Source organism: Pseudophryne corroboree, chromosome 2, assembly GCF_028390025.1.
Source record: "Pseudophryne corroboree isolate aPseCor3 chromosome 2, aPseCor3.hap2, whole genome shotgun sequence".
NCBI classification, from domain to species: domain Eukaryota; kingdom Metazoa; phylum Chordata; class Amphibia; order Anura; family Myobatrachidae; genus Pseudophryne; species Pseudophryne corroboree.
Genome location: NC_086445.1, coordinates 963,695,666 through 963,711,242, shown reverse-complemented (window position 1 = coordinate 963,711,242; position 15,577 = coordinate 963,695,666). Strand labels below are relative to the sequence as shown.

Genomic DNA, 15,577 nt, shown 5'->3' with positions numbered 1-15,577 from the left:
GAAAGGGAGGTAGTACTGGCGGCAATTCACAAGCTGCACCTCCAGCAAGTGATTATCAGGGTCCCCCTCCTTCAACAGGGAAGGGGTTACTATTCCACAATGTTTGTTGTACCGAAACCGGACGGTTCGGTGAGACCCATTCTGAATTTAAGATCCTTGAACACTTATATAAAGAAATTCAAGTTCAAAATGGAATCGCTCAGAGCGGTTATTGCAAGCCTGGAAGAGGGGGATTTTATGGTGTCGCTGGACATCAAGGATGCTTACTTGCATGTCCCCATTTACCCACTTCACCAGGAGTACCTCAGGTTTGTGGTACAGGACTGTCATTGACTCATTACCAGTTCCAGACATTGCCGTTTGGCCTGTCCACGGCACCGAGGATATTTACCAAGGTAATGGCCGAAATGATGATACTCCTTTGGAAGAAGGGAGTTATAGTTATCCCGTACTTGGACGATCTCCTCATAAAGGCGAGGTCCAGAGAGCATTTGTTGATCAGCGTAGCACTCTCTCAGGAAGTGTTGCAACAGCACGGCTGGATTCTGACTGTTCCAAAGTCGCAGCTGATTCCTACGACGCGTCTGCTTTTCCTGGGCATGATTCTGGACACAGAACAGAAGAAGGTGTTTCTCTCTGTGGAGAAGGCCCAGGAATTTGCATCTCTGGTCAGGGACCTCCTGAAACCAAAACAGGTATCGGTGCATCACTGCACGCGAGTCCTGGGAAAGATGGTGGCTTCATACGAAGCCATTCCCTTCGGCAGGTTCCATGCAAGGATCTTTCAGTGGGATCTGTTGGACAAGTGGTCCGGATCGCATCTTCAGATGCATCGGCTGATCACCCTGTCCCCAAGGGCCAGGGTATCTCTTCTGTGGTGGCTGCAGAGTGCTCACCTTCTCGAGGGCCGCAGGTTCGGCATACAGGACTGGGTCCTGGTGACCACGGATGCAAGCCTCCGAGGATGGGGGGCAGTCACTCAGGGAAGAAACTTCCAAGGGCTGTGGTCAAGTCTGGAGACTTCTCTACACATAAATATACTGGAACTAAGGGTCATTTACAACGCCCTGAGTCAAGCAGAGCCCCTGCTTCGAAACCGGCCAGTGCTGATTCAGTCAGACAACATCACGGCGGTCGCCCATGTAAACCGCCAGGGCGGCACAAGAAGCAGAATGGCAATGGTGGAAGCCACAAAGATTATTCGGTGGGCGGAGAATCACGTGCAAGCACTGTCAGCAGTGTTCATTCCGGGAGTGGACAACTGGGAAGCAGACTTCCTCAGCAGACACGACCTCCACCCGGGAGAGTGGGGACTTCATCAAGAAGTCTTCACACAGATTGCAAAGCGATGGGAACTGCCACAGGTGGACATGATGGCGTCCCTCCTCAACAAAAAGCTAAAAAGATATTGCGCCAGGTCAAGGGACCCTCAGGCGATAGCTGTGGACGCCCTAGTGACACCGTGGGTGTACCAGTCGGTATATGTGTTTCCTCCTCTTCCTCTCATACCCAAGGTACTGAGAATAGTAAGAAAGAGAGGAATAAGAACAATACTCATTGTTCCGGATTGGCCAAGAAGGACTTGGTACCCGGAACTGCAAGAAATGCGCACAGAGGACCCATGGCCTCTGCCTCTCAGACAGGACCGGCTGCAACAAGGGCCCTGTCTGTTCCAAGACTTACCGCGGCTGCGTTTGACGGCATGGCGGTTGAACTCCGGATCCTAGCAGAAAAAGGCATTCCGGATGAAGTTATTCCTACGCTGATAAAGGCTAGGAAGGACGTGACAGCAAAGCATTATCACCGTATATGGCGAAAATATGTTGCTTGGTGTGAGGCCAGGACGGCCCCTACAGAGGAATTCCAGCTGGGTTGATTCCTGCACTTCCTACAGTCAGGGGTGACTATGGGCCTAAAATTGGGGTCCATAAAGGTCCAGATTTCGGCCCTATCCATTTTCTTTCAATAAGAACTGGCTTCACTGCCTGAGGTTCAGACGTTTGTTAAGGGAGTGCTGCATATTCAGCCCCCTTTTGTGCCACCAGTGGCACCCTGGGATCTTAACGTTGTGTTGGATTTCCTTAAATCCCACTGGTTTGAGCCACTTAAGACCGTGGAACTAAAGTATCTCACGTGGAAAGTGGTCATGCTGTTGGCCTTAGCATCGGCTAGGCGTGTGTCGGAATTGGCGGCTTTGTCATGTAAAAGCCCATATCTGATCTTCCATATGGACAGGGCAGAATTGAGGACTCGTCCCCAATTTCTCCCAAAGGTGGTATCATCGTTACATTTGAACCAACCTATTGTGGTGCCTGCGGCTACTCGGGACTTGGAGGACTCCAAGTTGCTGGACGTAGTCAGGGCTTTGAAAATATAGGTTTCCAGAACGGCTGGAGTCAGGAAGACTGACTCGCTGTTTATCCTGCATGCACCCAACAAGCTGGGTGCTCCTGCTTCAAAGCAAACTATTGCTCGCTGGATCTGTAGCACGATTCAGCTGGCTCATTCTGCGGCTGGATTGTCGCATCCAAAATCAGTAAAAGCCCATTCCACAAGGAAGGTGGGCTCTTCTTGGGCGGCTGCCCGAGGGGTCTCGGCTTTACAGCTTTGCCGAGCGGCTACTTAGTCGGGTTCAAACACCTTTGCAAAGTTCTACAAGTTTGATACCCTGGCTGAGGAGGACCTTGTGTTTGCTCAGTCAGGGCTGCTGAGTCATCCGCACTCTCCCGCCCGTTTGGGAGCTTTGGTATAATCCCCATGGTCCTTACGGAGTTCCCAGCATCCACTAGGACGTCAGAGAAAATAAGAATTTACTCACCGGTAATTCTATTTCTCGTAGTCCGTAGTGGATGTTGGGCGCCCGTCCCAAGTGCGGACTTTCTGCAATACGTGTATATAGTTATTGCTTAAATAAGGGTTATTGTTATGAGCCATCCGTTGAGTGAGGCTCAGTTGTTGTTCATACTGTTACCTGGGTAAGGTTATCACAAGTTGTACGGTGTGATTGGTGTGGCTGGTATGAGTCTTACCCTGGATTCCAAAAATCCTTTCCTTGTAATGTCAGCTCTTCCGGGCACAGTTTCCCTAACTGAGGTCTGGAGGAGGGGCATAGAGGGAGGAGCCAGTGCACACCAGATAGTACCTAATCTTTTCTTTAGAGTGCCCAGTCTCCTGCGGAGCCCGTCTATTCCCCATGGTCCTTATGGAGTTCCCAGCATCCACTACGGACTACGAGAAATAGAATTACCGGTGAGTAAATTCTTATTTCTTGAGCCCATGCCCCCTTTTTGCGGCGCAATACCTTTCTTTCACAAGCATGGGTGGGGGGTGAGTTCCACCACCTCTCTAGGACCACTTTAAGCACTAGTCTTATGTAAAGTGAGACTTTGACCCTGTGTCATGTCTTTCATTGTAAAGATTAGTTATACCAATGACTAAAAATGTTCATGTATCCTACTGTTTAATAAAATAGCTGCGGTCATACTGAGAGAGAACATAGCGTCCCACTGCTTCCATTCCACACATAATATAATTATATCAGGAGTGTTCCTGCACTGCAGCTCTTGTCATCAGGTCAGACTGGAGGGTAAAAGAGCCAAGGAATGCAAGGATTCATTCAGGAAAAATACAGGGAAAGGGATTTTATTCCTTGTATTTCATTTCTCTCACATCACAAAATCATAATCAAACATAGCTAGACACAATTATTGTGTGCTTATGGAATAAATGTGTGTGATATGCATAATCAGATAATCTTTGACTCTACAGTCAGCCCTTGTAATTTAATTTACTGGCAGACCTTAGACACCCTGTTCTAACGCTGGCTATCATCTATCATCAGCGGCTTCATGAAATGACTCTTCTTAGAATTAAGCGTAAGAACTGACAATTGATCGCTGTAGATGATCTCCATTAAAGAAGTCTAGCTTATTATGGCAAATCAATTAATACACTGAATTTCAATAAAACGCAAGTGATGAACACTACATATGCTGCAATAAAAAATGTATTTTAGCTGTTTAGTCAGCTTATAGTCCATCAACACTTGCACTGTGTATTGTTGCTCATGCTTTACTTCATCAAATGTATTTTAATGGAAACCATGTTCTAACTTTAATCATGAATGTATGAATTGTATTAGTACAAAGCAAACATTGCTATAATAGGATGCACAAATTGTAACAAACTGATACTGACTACAAAATAAAAAGCTGTGACAGGAAACTACTTTGTTGTCATCTGCTTGTCATTTCACTTGTACATATGACACTATATACTGTAGGACCAGATTTATCAAGGCTTGGAGAGTGAAAAAATTGCACGGTGATAAAGGACCAACCAATCAGCTCATGACTGTCATTTTTTTTAAACATAGCCTGTAACATGACAGTTAGGAGCTGATTGGCTGGAACTTTATCACCGTACAAATTTACCACTCTTCATGGCTTGATAAATCTAGGCCTATGGACCTTATTCAGCTTCAGTTGCAGTTTTGTTATTTTAGCAAAACTGCAACTGCCTGCGGTCGCATGCTGAGGGACGCCCAGCACAGGATAAGGCCGCCCAACATGCAAATGTGGAAGCCCCACTGCCTTCACAGCCTGGCTGCAAAGGCAGGCATAGAGCCGCCATTTTCCCAGGTCACAGAGGTCGCGTGTTACGTCACGCAGAAGCCCGAAACCCACCCTTATTTCTGAAGACACGCCTGCTCAACGCTGCATTGCTGTGTTGCCGCCCCAGACCCCCCCCCCCCCTCCCCCACGAACGCCTCTGCCTGTCAATCAGACAGATGCGGTCGCATAAGTGGGATGCGATTGCACGCGCAGTATGGCTTCATGCGCCTTGGGCATTAGTAGTTCAGTATGTGGTCTCGATTCATACTAAATTGCCCTATATTGTACAATGCCCTGACTGAACTATTGTATATTTTCTAAAACATGTAATACTGCTATACAGTATATATCCATAATGCACACTGTTTTCTATGACAAGAAACATATAAATTATTTGCCTGATAGGGTCACTAGAGCAGCTGGGTCACGAGGTCAGAATGACCTTTCATGAATCTCCCAGAGGGAGTATTGTTAAGGTGTATAATGCATTTCAGCCATTCAACAATACATGTGGGAGCATTTAAGCACGTAATCAGCATTAGACAAATAGAACACAGCAGTCTCTGTCTATAGCAAACATCAATAAGTAGGTGGACTAAATCACTGTTATCTGTTATCCTTTTTTCATTATTTAGTGTGTTTCTTACTTTGACAGGATCTCTTTTTGAGCTCATGATTGTAGGAGATTATCATTCCATTCTTGCGTCTTCAAAGTAGATTCCATGCAACAGATCCCACACACAGCAGATCACGCAGAATAGATCACATCACAAACAGAGCATGAAGCAATTTGAAATGTTGATGGTGCAGGAAGCAAGGAGGTTCCCGGTAGCTTTAACACGCCACCGTAAGATCTGAAGACTAGTAACTGTACACTATACTATACTATTGACTGTACTAAGGGCCTAATTCAGCATGGATCGCTATTCCGAGAATTCACAAATTGAGCGGTTATCAAACGACTGCTCATTGGACACGCGTGAGGGTTAATAGTGACAGAAATTGCGTACCGATCATAATCGCAATGTAGCCGCTGTTTGACTGACAGGAAGTCTGCGTTTCTGTGTGGAAACCTGCCGTTTTCTGGGTGTGTCAGAAAAACCGCAGCTGTGCCCAGGCGTTTTCTGTGAAAGGTCTCTGACGTTAGCGCAGACCACTTCTAGGCCATCTCAGTCGCAGATTAGTGGCAGCCTCAGACCTACTCACATTTTCTCAGACGGCAATAATCGTCGATGTTTCGGAAATTGCGTATGCATCTACGAATGAATAGCGATCTGCAATGCATTTGCAAATTTGCACAGGGCGTTTTTTATTCCTGTCGGGGTGGCGCCTTTCAACTGCAATATCTCAGAATAATGATCCATGCCGGTGGGGTGGTGACGGGCCGTGGACCCCACGTCTTGTGGGTGTCGATGCACCGCTTGGGGGGGGGGGGGGGCGTGGTCCGGACATCGCAGGCATGTCCGGACCATTTGCAGGGCGGGCCACGATGGCTGCGTGATGTCACACGCAGCTGCTGTGACCCAAAAGATGGATGCCCTCCGACTGCCTTCGCAGCTAGGCTGTGTAGGCAGGGGGCAACTCTAAGCATGCGATGCTCTCACATGTTAGCGGGGGGTGGCAGGACCTGACATGCGGGGTGGACCTGCATGACAGTTAGGAGCTGGTTGTTTGGTACTTTATCACTGTGCAAGGCTTAGGGGTCTATACATGAAGCAGTGAAAAGTGTGGAGAAATGAGCCAGTGGAGAAGTTGCCCATGGCAACCAATCAGCATTGATGTAACATTTATAATTTGCATACTATACAGTTATACGGAGCAGCTGATTGGTTGCCTGGTTGCCATGGGCAACTTCTCCACAGGCTCACTTCTCCGCTCTTATCACTGCTTCATGACTAGACCCCTTAGTACTAAAGCTGCCTACTCACCAGTCAGTTCCAAAGTCGTTGGACAATCTGACTGGTTAATGCTCAAGGCGATGTGATAAAGTGAGCTTGCGCTGGCATGGCCTCTTGATATAAACCCTAGTGCCGACACGCCCTACAGATAATCACTCTTTTTTTTTTCTTTTTGATTTTACCTTTCATACGGTTTCTAATAACGTAAACCACTAAAATGCATCCCTTTTAGCTAAGAGAGAGCGAGAGCTGCAGCACGTAGGAAATAATGATATAATACTGTAGTATCTACGTGATATGCTGTCTGAGTTAATTGCTTAAAATAGGTGGGATAAGTGAACTGATCGCTAATGGGATTGTGTGAGTGAATTATAAGCTTCACGTGTGTGATAGGAATAGCATGTCTCCTGTGTAATCAATACAGCGCAGGGTGATGGATCAGTGCGCTATCCCTGCATGCTACATTGTGCTGAGTGTGTGCTTTTGCCAGCTCTGGTCCAGCACATTCATTTTTTTAATGATATTTATTTATTGAGTCTTCAAGCCATACTAACAATGTCGCTAACTGAAGTGGATTATTGATTGAAGTTCTGATTGCCTCAGGCTATGCTGTACAGTATACAAGCTGCATAGTGAGTGTTGTTAGCCACTGTCACAGGTCTCTCCGTGATATGAATTATAATTATAATTGGTAATACTTATAATTGTAGTTGTTGAGATAAATGTGCACTGTGGACTATTGTTTCCAGCACTGGGGCAGGGCAATTTTCTGCCCTGTGCCGGCTTCGTCCCCTTAACCTGTGACCTCATGACATCATTCTGAGGGGACAGGGTCATCTGTACCGGGAAAAAAAGCACAGCTCTACTGGCTGCAGGGTGCCATTACAGGTAGCTTGCAAGCCAAATGCAGTGCTGCCACCTGGTGCTGCCACCAGGGTCCTATGCGATGGGCACAGAGGCGTCACCTGCTCTGGTGACACCCGGTGTGCACTCTGCACTGCTCCCCCCCCCCATGTGCGCCTCTGGCACGGTCGCCCAAAAAGGGGGGCATGGCCTAACAAAAGGGGATGTGGTCTCATGGGGGGTCTCCATTTCTACACTCCGGGGGCGTGTCTAGCAACCCCTGAGATGCTGGATGCCCCCGGAGACTGGGCTGAGTGCAGTGCCGCCTCTTCATGTGTGACAGGAGCCGAGTACTGCAGGAGAATATAAGACTAGGCTCATGTCACTGCAGAAGAGCCGGTACTATGGTGTCATCCCTTCAGCCCCCCGCACACGGCATGTGTCGCCACTGCTTGAGCGGCGGGACCACTTACAAACCAATAGTTATGGCCTAACTGTTCATCCATAAACTTTGCTTTTTCTGTTAGTGTGGTGTGATAATCTGGATAACTATCATGGTCCGAATCTTCCTGCTCTTTTTATTGTATGCATTCCAGCAAGCAGGAGTTTCATTTTTTATGTTATTATACACATCTGCACCTTGCTAATAAACAAACTGTGGGCAAACCTCTGAAAATGCAGTTTTCTGAGTTGTGACTGCATTTCCCAATGCACTGAGCTCCAGCAAGCAAAATTTTCCATAGCTTGGACCCGGTACGCAACAGGGACGTGCAGTCAGGGGAGGCAGTGCCTCCCCTGTCATTATTTAGTAAAATAATAGACGGAAGATACTTATGACATGTTCTGTGTCATAAGTAACTTTGTAATATTATTTTAACCATTGTAAGAAATGGAAGTTGCAGGTTAGGAGGCACTGATAACAGTGCCTCCCGTTGTGAATGGGACGGAGGAGAAAGCAGGGGGCGTGGCCAAGCACTGGGCTGTAAAAGCCCATAGAAAATCAACGAGGAAGCGGCACTAATAGAAGTGCCGCGACGATAGGGCTAGATGTGATTTGACAGCGGATCCAGGGCTGGATCCGCTGGTCCAATCACCTATAAGCTAAAAAATGAGTGCTCACCTTCCCCAGCATGGCCGCTTCCTTATCAGGCACAGTCCCCCTCCTGGCGCATGTTCCCCCTCCTTCTCTGTCCGCGCCGGGTGCCGCTATGAAGAGCCGCTGTCGCCGCTGAAGAGAGAGCGGCTGTCATACCTGCTCAGCAGGAGCAGTTGGAGGGCGGAAATTAGTTAGCCGAGGTTCGTGCTGCCGCATGTCCCCCCTCCTTGTCTGTCCACGCCGGGCGTCGCAGAGAAGAGCCGCTATCAGTGGCAGGTCCGCTGAGAAGATCCCCCGCTGTCAGTGTCAGAGCTGCTCCCTCCGCCGGCAAGTGCAGCTGGAGGGCGCAAACAGATTCAATCCAGGTTTGTCTCTCTCTCTCTCTCTCTCTCTCCCTCTCCCCTCTCCAGTGGTGCACGCAGGGGGGGGGGGGTTTCCAACTACCTGGACCCCCCCCCCCCTGATGAGCTGAATCTTCTGTTTTTGAGACGGAGACACAGTTGTCTCCATCTCAGGTAAAAGACGCGTTCGCGATCGCGACCGCGGAGCCGCTGCACTGCAGCAGTAACAGAGAGCTACCATAGCCCTCTACTACAGACAGTCTGGAGTGAATGGGGGAGCTGCTGGCTGCGCAAGTTCCCTCCGTCCGCTAGCGCGCCTGGTGGAAAGGTATGCACATACTGTAACTGTGTGTATGTTTGCATTTGTAGTAATTTATGTATGTGTGTATGTGATTGTGTGTGTATGTATGTATGTAATACTATGTATGTATGTATGTATGTATGTATATTTATGTATGTTCGGGTGTGTGTTTGTGTATATGTGTTTGTGTGTCACTCTGTGTATATGGTGCAATAGTTCCCTGGGTGAAGACTGGCATGCACCCCTACGTGCAGTGGAAACCAGGTGGCACTTAGTAGTTTTTGTGAGTAAATCAATGTATTAAAGTACAAAAGGCATAGTGTACTGACGTTTCAATGGCCGTTTTTTTCAAGGTGCTTTACTATAGGCTTGAAAAAAAAAAACGCTTTGTGTGGCGTTGAAACGTCGGTACACTATGCCTTTTGTACTTTAATACATTGATTTACTCACAGAGACCGCTGAGTGCCGCCTGGTTTCTACTGCACGGAGAGGGGCATGCCATCTATTACATATAAGGAGGATATATATATATATATATATACACACACACACACACACACACACACACACACACACACACACACACGTGCGTACGATAGATATATATATACATACATACATACATACATACACACATACACACATACATACATACATACATACATACACACACACACACACATACATACTGTACATACATACACACATACACACACACCCACATGGAAACCCCCCTCACTGAATCCTGCGTTTGCCCCTGCTCTCCCCTCTCTCTCCTCTCCCTCTCTCTCTCTCTCTCGCTCTCTCTCTCTTTCCAAACTCCTAAATGCATATGCCTGAGTGTATAGGTAAGTAAGTCTGCCGAAGAACAAATTGTGTGCCCTCTCTCCTCTACAGGTACCGGCCCTATTGGATTCTACTGGACAAGAGGACGTGATCGGCGTGGGATGTAGGTAAGTAATCTGTCTCTCATTTTTACAGGTACCGGCCCTATTGGATTCTACTGGACAAGTGGACGTGACCGGCGTGGGATGTAGGTAAGTATGTGTGAGTGTGTAAGTGTGTTTTTAATAAACTTTTACTGTCACGGTGTGTGAGTTGTGTTTTTATTTGGGTATTTTTGTTGTTGTAGAATTACAGGTACCAGCGGGCCCGTTATTTCCCCGAATGCTGGTACTTGAGGTTCTCCAAGTACCAGCAAGCGGGGGAGGCTTGCTGGGCCTTGTAGTTCCACAACAAAAAACAATATTCTTTTTTTACACACATGGCTATCAGCCTCCCATCCACCGCCCACGGATGGGGGGGACAGCCCCGGGTTTCACCCCTGGCCCTTGGGTGGCTGGAGGGGGGGGACCCCTTGATTAAAGGGGTCACCACTCCTCCAGGGAACCCCGGCTAGGGGTGACTAGTTGGGGGGGTAATGCCACGGCCGCAGGGACCTACATAAATGTGTCCCCCGGCTGTGGCATTATGTCCCTGGCTAGTGGAGCCCGGTGCTGGTTTTAAAAATACGGGGGACCCCTACGTCTTTTGTCCCCCGTATTTTTGGAACCAGGACCGGACTAAGAGCCCGGTGCTGGTTGTCTAAATACGGGGAACCCCGGTCCAATTTTTTCCCAGTATTTAAACAACCAGGACCGGCTCAAAGAGCCCGGAGCTGGTTATACTTAGGAGGGGGGACCTTAGGCATTTCTTTTTTTAAATTTTAACCAATTCATAGCCTTTTCCACAGATAAGCATGCACGGATCTCGCTGATCCGTGCATGACTATCACAACAAGCCAGCAAAAAGCAGGTCTATTTGAAAGCTCCATTTTTTTTTTTTTTACAAATTCTATGCTTTTGCGGCAGTGTTTGTCTTCTATTAACTTAATAACGCTGCATCCACGGCGCTATTAAGTTAATGGAAGCCCTGGACAACAAAATTGCATTCATGTCCTCCTCCCACCCCTTCCCAGTCCCAAACACTAATTTTTTTTTCTATAAAAATGTACAATATATCACAAGTATAATGAGCAGGCAGGCAGCGGGCATTGGCGGCAGTGGTGGTAGGGGTCATCAGCAGGATTTGGTGGACATTATGGCTGCAGTGCCTCACCAGCCACTGACCTCACCGCACGCCACTGGTACGCAATGCCATCTATAAATGATGTTGCCTAAGTGAAGCCTATGGATCCTCCCAGTGTCCCCTGTTGCTCGCTCATGCACAGAAGGACTCCCAGGTCATAAATGCATAAGTCATCTAATCACAAGGGACAGCTGTTATCGGCAGAACAGCTCTTTGCGATTTTGCCCAATTGCTAACAAAATTCCTGCTGCGATCAATTCCAAGTTGATCGCAGCAGGAATTCTGTTAGCAATTAGGCAAAACCATGTGCACTGCAGGGGAGGCAGATATAACATGTGCAGAGAGAGTTAGATTTGGGTGTGGTGTGTTCAATCTGCAATCTAATTTGCAGTGTAAAAATAAAGCAGCCAGTATTTACCCTGCACAGAAATAAAATAACCCGCCCAAATCTAACTCTCTCTGCAAATGTTATATCTTCCACACGGTTTTGCCCAACTGCTAACAAATTTGCTGCTGCGATCAACTCTGAATTAGGCCCATTGATGGGTTGAGCTGCATGTCAGCTCAATATTGATGAACGCTGAGCGACATGCGGTAGCACGCAACGTTCATCAATCTGACCCCCATACACACTAGAGATGTGCACTTGAAATTTTTCGGGTTTTGTGTTTTGGTTTTGGGTTCGGTTCCGCGGCCGTGTTTTGGGTTCGACCGCGTTTTGGCAAAACCTCACCGAATTTTTTTTGTCGGATTCGGGTGTGTTTTGGATTCGGGTGTTTTTTTCAAAAAACACTAAAAATAAGATTTTACTTACCGATAAATCTATTTCTCGGAGTCCGTAGTGGATGCTGGGGTTCCTGAAAGGACCATGGGGAATAGCGGCTCCGCAGGAGACAGGGCACAAAAAGTAAAGCTTTTCCGATCAGGTGGTGTGCACTGGCTCCTCCCCCTATGACCCTCCTCCAGACTCCAGTTAGGTACTGTGCCCGGACGAGCGTACACAATAAGGGAGGATTTTGAATCCCGGGTAAGACTCATACCAGCCACACCAATCACACCGTACAACCTGTGATCTAAACCCAGTTAACAGTATGATAACAGCGGAGCCTCTGAAAGATGGCTTCCTTCAACAATAACCCGAATTAGTTAACAATAACTATGTACAATTTATGCAGATAATCCGCACTTGGGATGGGCGCCCAGCATCCACTACGGACTCCGAGAAATAGATTTATCGGTAAGTAAAATCTTATTTTCTCTATCGTCCTAGTGGATGCTGGGGTTCCTGAAAGGACCATGGGGATTATACCAAAGCTCCCAAACGGGCGGGAGAGTGCGGATGACTCTGCAGCACCGAATGAGAGAACTCCAGGTCCTCCTTAGCCAGAGTATCAAATTTGTAAAATTTTACAAACGTGTTCTCCCCTGACCACGTAGCTGCTCGGCAAAGTTGTAATGCCGAGACCCCTCGGGCAGCCGCCCAAGATGAGCCCACCTTCCTTGTGGAATGGGCCTTTACAGATTTAGGCTGTGGCAGGCCTGCCACAGAATGTGCAAGTTGGATTGTGCTACAGATCCAACGAGCAATCGTCTGTTTAGACGCAGGAGCACCCATCTTGTTGGGTGCATACAATATAAACAACGAGTCAGATTTTCTGACTCCAGCTGTCCTTGCAATATATATTTTTAATGCTCTGACAACGTCCAGTAACTTGGAGTCCTCCAAGTCACTTGTAGCCGCAGGCACTACAATAGGCTGGTTCAGATGAAATGCTGACACCACCTTAGGGAGAAAATGCGGACGAGTCCGCAGTTCTGCCCTGTCCGAATGGAAAATCAGATATGGGCTTTTGTAAGATAAAGCTGCCAGTTCTGACACTCTCCTGGCCGAAGCCAGGGCTAGAAGCATGGTTACTTTCCATGTGAGATATTTCAAATCCACCTTTTTTAGTGGTTCAAACCAATGAGATTTTAGGAAGTCCAAAACCACATTTAGATCCCACGGTGCCACTGGAGGCACCACAGGAGGCTGTATATGCAGCACTCCCTTAACAAAGGTCTGGACTTCAGGGACTGAAGCCAATTCTTTTTGAAAGAAAATCGACAGGGCCGAAATTTGAACCTTAATAGATCCCAATTTGAGACCCATTGACAATCCTGATTGCAGGAAATGTAGGAATCGACCCAGTTGAAATTCCTCCGTCGGAGCACTCCGATCTTCGCACCACGCAACATATTTTCGCCAAATTCGGTGATAATGTTGCACGGTTACTTCCTTCCTTGCTTTAATCAAAGTAGGAATGACTTCTTCCGGCATGCCTTTTTCCTTTAGGATCCGGCGTTCAACCGCCATGCCGTCAAACGCAGCCGCGGTAAGTCTTGAAACAGACAGGGACCCTGCTGAAGCAAGTCCCTCCTTAGAGGTAGAGGCCACGGATCTTCCGTGATCATCTCTTGAAGTTCCGGGTACCAAGTCCTCCTTGGCCAATCCGGAACCACTAGTATCGTTCTTACGCCTCTTTGCCGTATAATTCTCAATACTTTTGGTATGAGAGGCAGAGGAGGAAACACATACACCGACTGGTACACCCAAGGCGTTACCAGCGCGTCCACAGCTATTGCCTGCGGATCTCTTGACCTGGCGCAATACCTGTCCAGTTTTTTGTTGAGGCGAGACGCCATCATGTCCACCATTGGTCTTTCCCAACGGGTTACCAGCATGTGGAAGACTTCTGGATGAAGTCCCCACTCTCCCGGGTGAAGATCGTGTCTGCTGAGGAAGTCTGCTTCCCAGTTGTCCACTCCCGGGATGAACACTGCTGACAGTGCTATCACATGATTCTCTGCCCAGCGAAGAATCCTTGCAGCTTCTGCCATTGCCCTCCTGCTTCTTGTGCCGCCCTGTCTGTTCACATGGGCGACTGCCGTGATGTTGTCCGACTGGATCAATACCGGTTTTCCCTGAAGCAGAGGTTCTGCCTGGTTTAGAGCATTGTATATTGCTCTTAGTTCCAGAATGTTTATGTGAAGAGACGTTTCCAGGCTCGTCCATACTCCCTGGAAGTTTCTTCCTTGTGTGACTGCTCCCCAGCCTCTCAGGCTGGCGTCCGTGGTCACCAGGATCCAATCCTGTATGCCGAATCTGCGGCCCTCCAATAGATGAGCACTCTGCAACCACCACAGAAGAGACACCCTTGTCCTTGGAGACAGGGTTATCCGTAGGTGCATCTGAAGATGCGACCCTGACCATTTGTCCAACAGATCCCTTTGGAAAATTCTTGCGTGGAATCTGCCGAATGGAATCGCTTCGTAAGAAGCCACCATTTTTCCCAGGACTCTTGTGCATTGATGTACAGACACCTTTCCTGGTTTTAGGAGGTTCCTGACAAGCTCGGATAACTCCTTGGCTTTTTCCTCCGGGAGAAAAACCTTTTTCTGAACCGTGTCCAGAATCATCCCTAGGAACAGCAGACGAGTTGTCGGCATTAACTGGGATTTTGGAATATTCAGAATCCACCCGTGCTGTTTTAGCACTTCTTGAGACAGTGCTAATCCCATCTCTAGCTGTTCTCTGGACCTCGCCCTTATTAGGAGATCGTCCAAGTATGGGATAATTAATACGCCTTTTCTTCGAAGAAGAATCATCATCTCGGCCATTACCTTTGTAAAGATCCGAGGTGCCGTGGACAATCCGAACGGCAGCGTCTGAAACTGATAGTGACAGTTTTGTACAACGAACCTGAGGTACCCCTGGTGTGAGGGGTAAATTGGAACGTGGAGATACGCATCCTTGATGTCCAAGGATACCATAAAGTCCCCCTCTTCCAGGTTCGCTATCACTGCTCTGAGTGACTCCATTTTGAACTTGAACTTCTTTATGTACAGGTTCAAGGACTTCAGATTTAGAATAGGCCTTACCGAGCCATCCGGCTTCGGTACCACAAAAAGAGTGGAATAATACCCCTTCCCTTGTTGCAGAAGAGGTACCTTGACTATCACCTGCTGAGAGTACAGCTTGTGAATGGCTTCCAACACCGTCTCCCTTTCGGAGGGGGACGCTGGTAAAGCAGACTTCAGGAAACGGCGAGGTGGATCTGTCTCTAATTCCAACCTGTATCCCTGAGATATTATCTGCAGGATCCAGGGATCTACTTGCGAGTGAGCCCACTGCGCGCTGTAATTTTTGAGACGACCGCCCACCGTCCCCGAGTCCGCTTGAGAAGCCCCAGCGTCATGCTGAGGCTTTTGTAGAAGCCGGGGAGGGCTTCTGATCCTGGGAAGGAGCTGCGTGTTGCTGTCTCTTCCCTCGACCTTTGCCTCGTGGCAAATATGAATAGCCCTTTGCTCTCTTATTTTTAAAGGAACGAAAGGGCTGCGGTTGAAAAGTCGGTGCCTTTTTCTGTTGGGGAGTGACTTGA

At 47.9% G+C, this 15,577-nt stretch overlaps 1 long non-coding RNA gene across 3 annotated transcripts in view; it reads right to left on the bottom strand.

Annotated features, from left to right (window-relative positions):
* LOC134987273 (uncharacterized) overlaps positions 1–15,577 on the bottom strand; it is a 109,855-nt gene that overhangs the window by 50,274 nt on the left and 44,004 nt on the right. The window contains exon 1 of one of the 3 annotated variants that reach the window (XR_010192966.1): positions 8,475–8,808. The exons of 1 other annotated variant lie outside the window; for it this stretch is intronic. This is a non-coding gene — a long non-coding RNA (uncharacterized LOC134987273). Of the gene's footprint in view, positions 1–8,474; positions 8,809–15,577 lie in introns of those variants that run through there. One more of the 3 variants, XR_010192967.1, reaches the window with a different exon arrangement.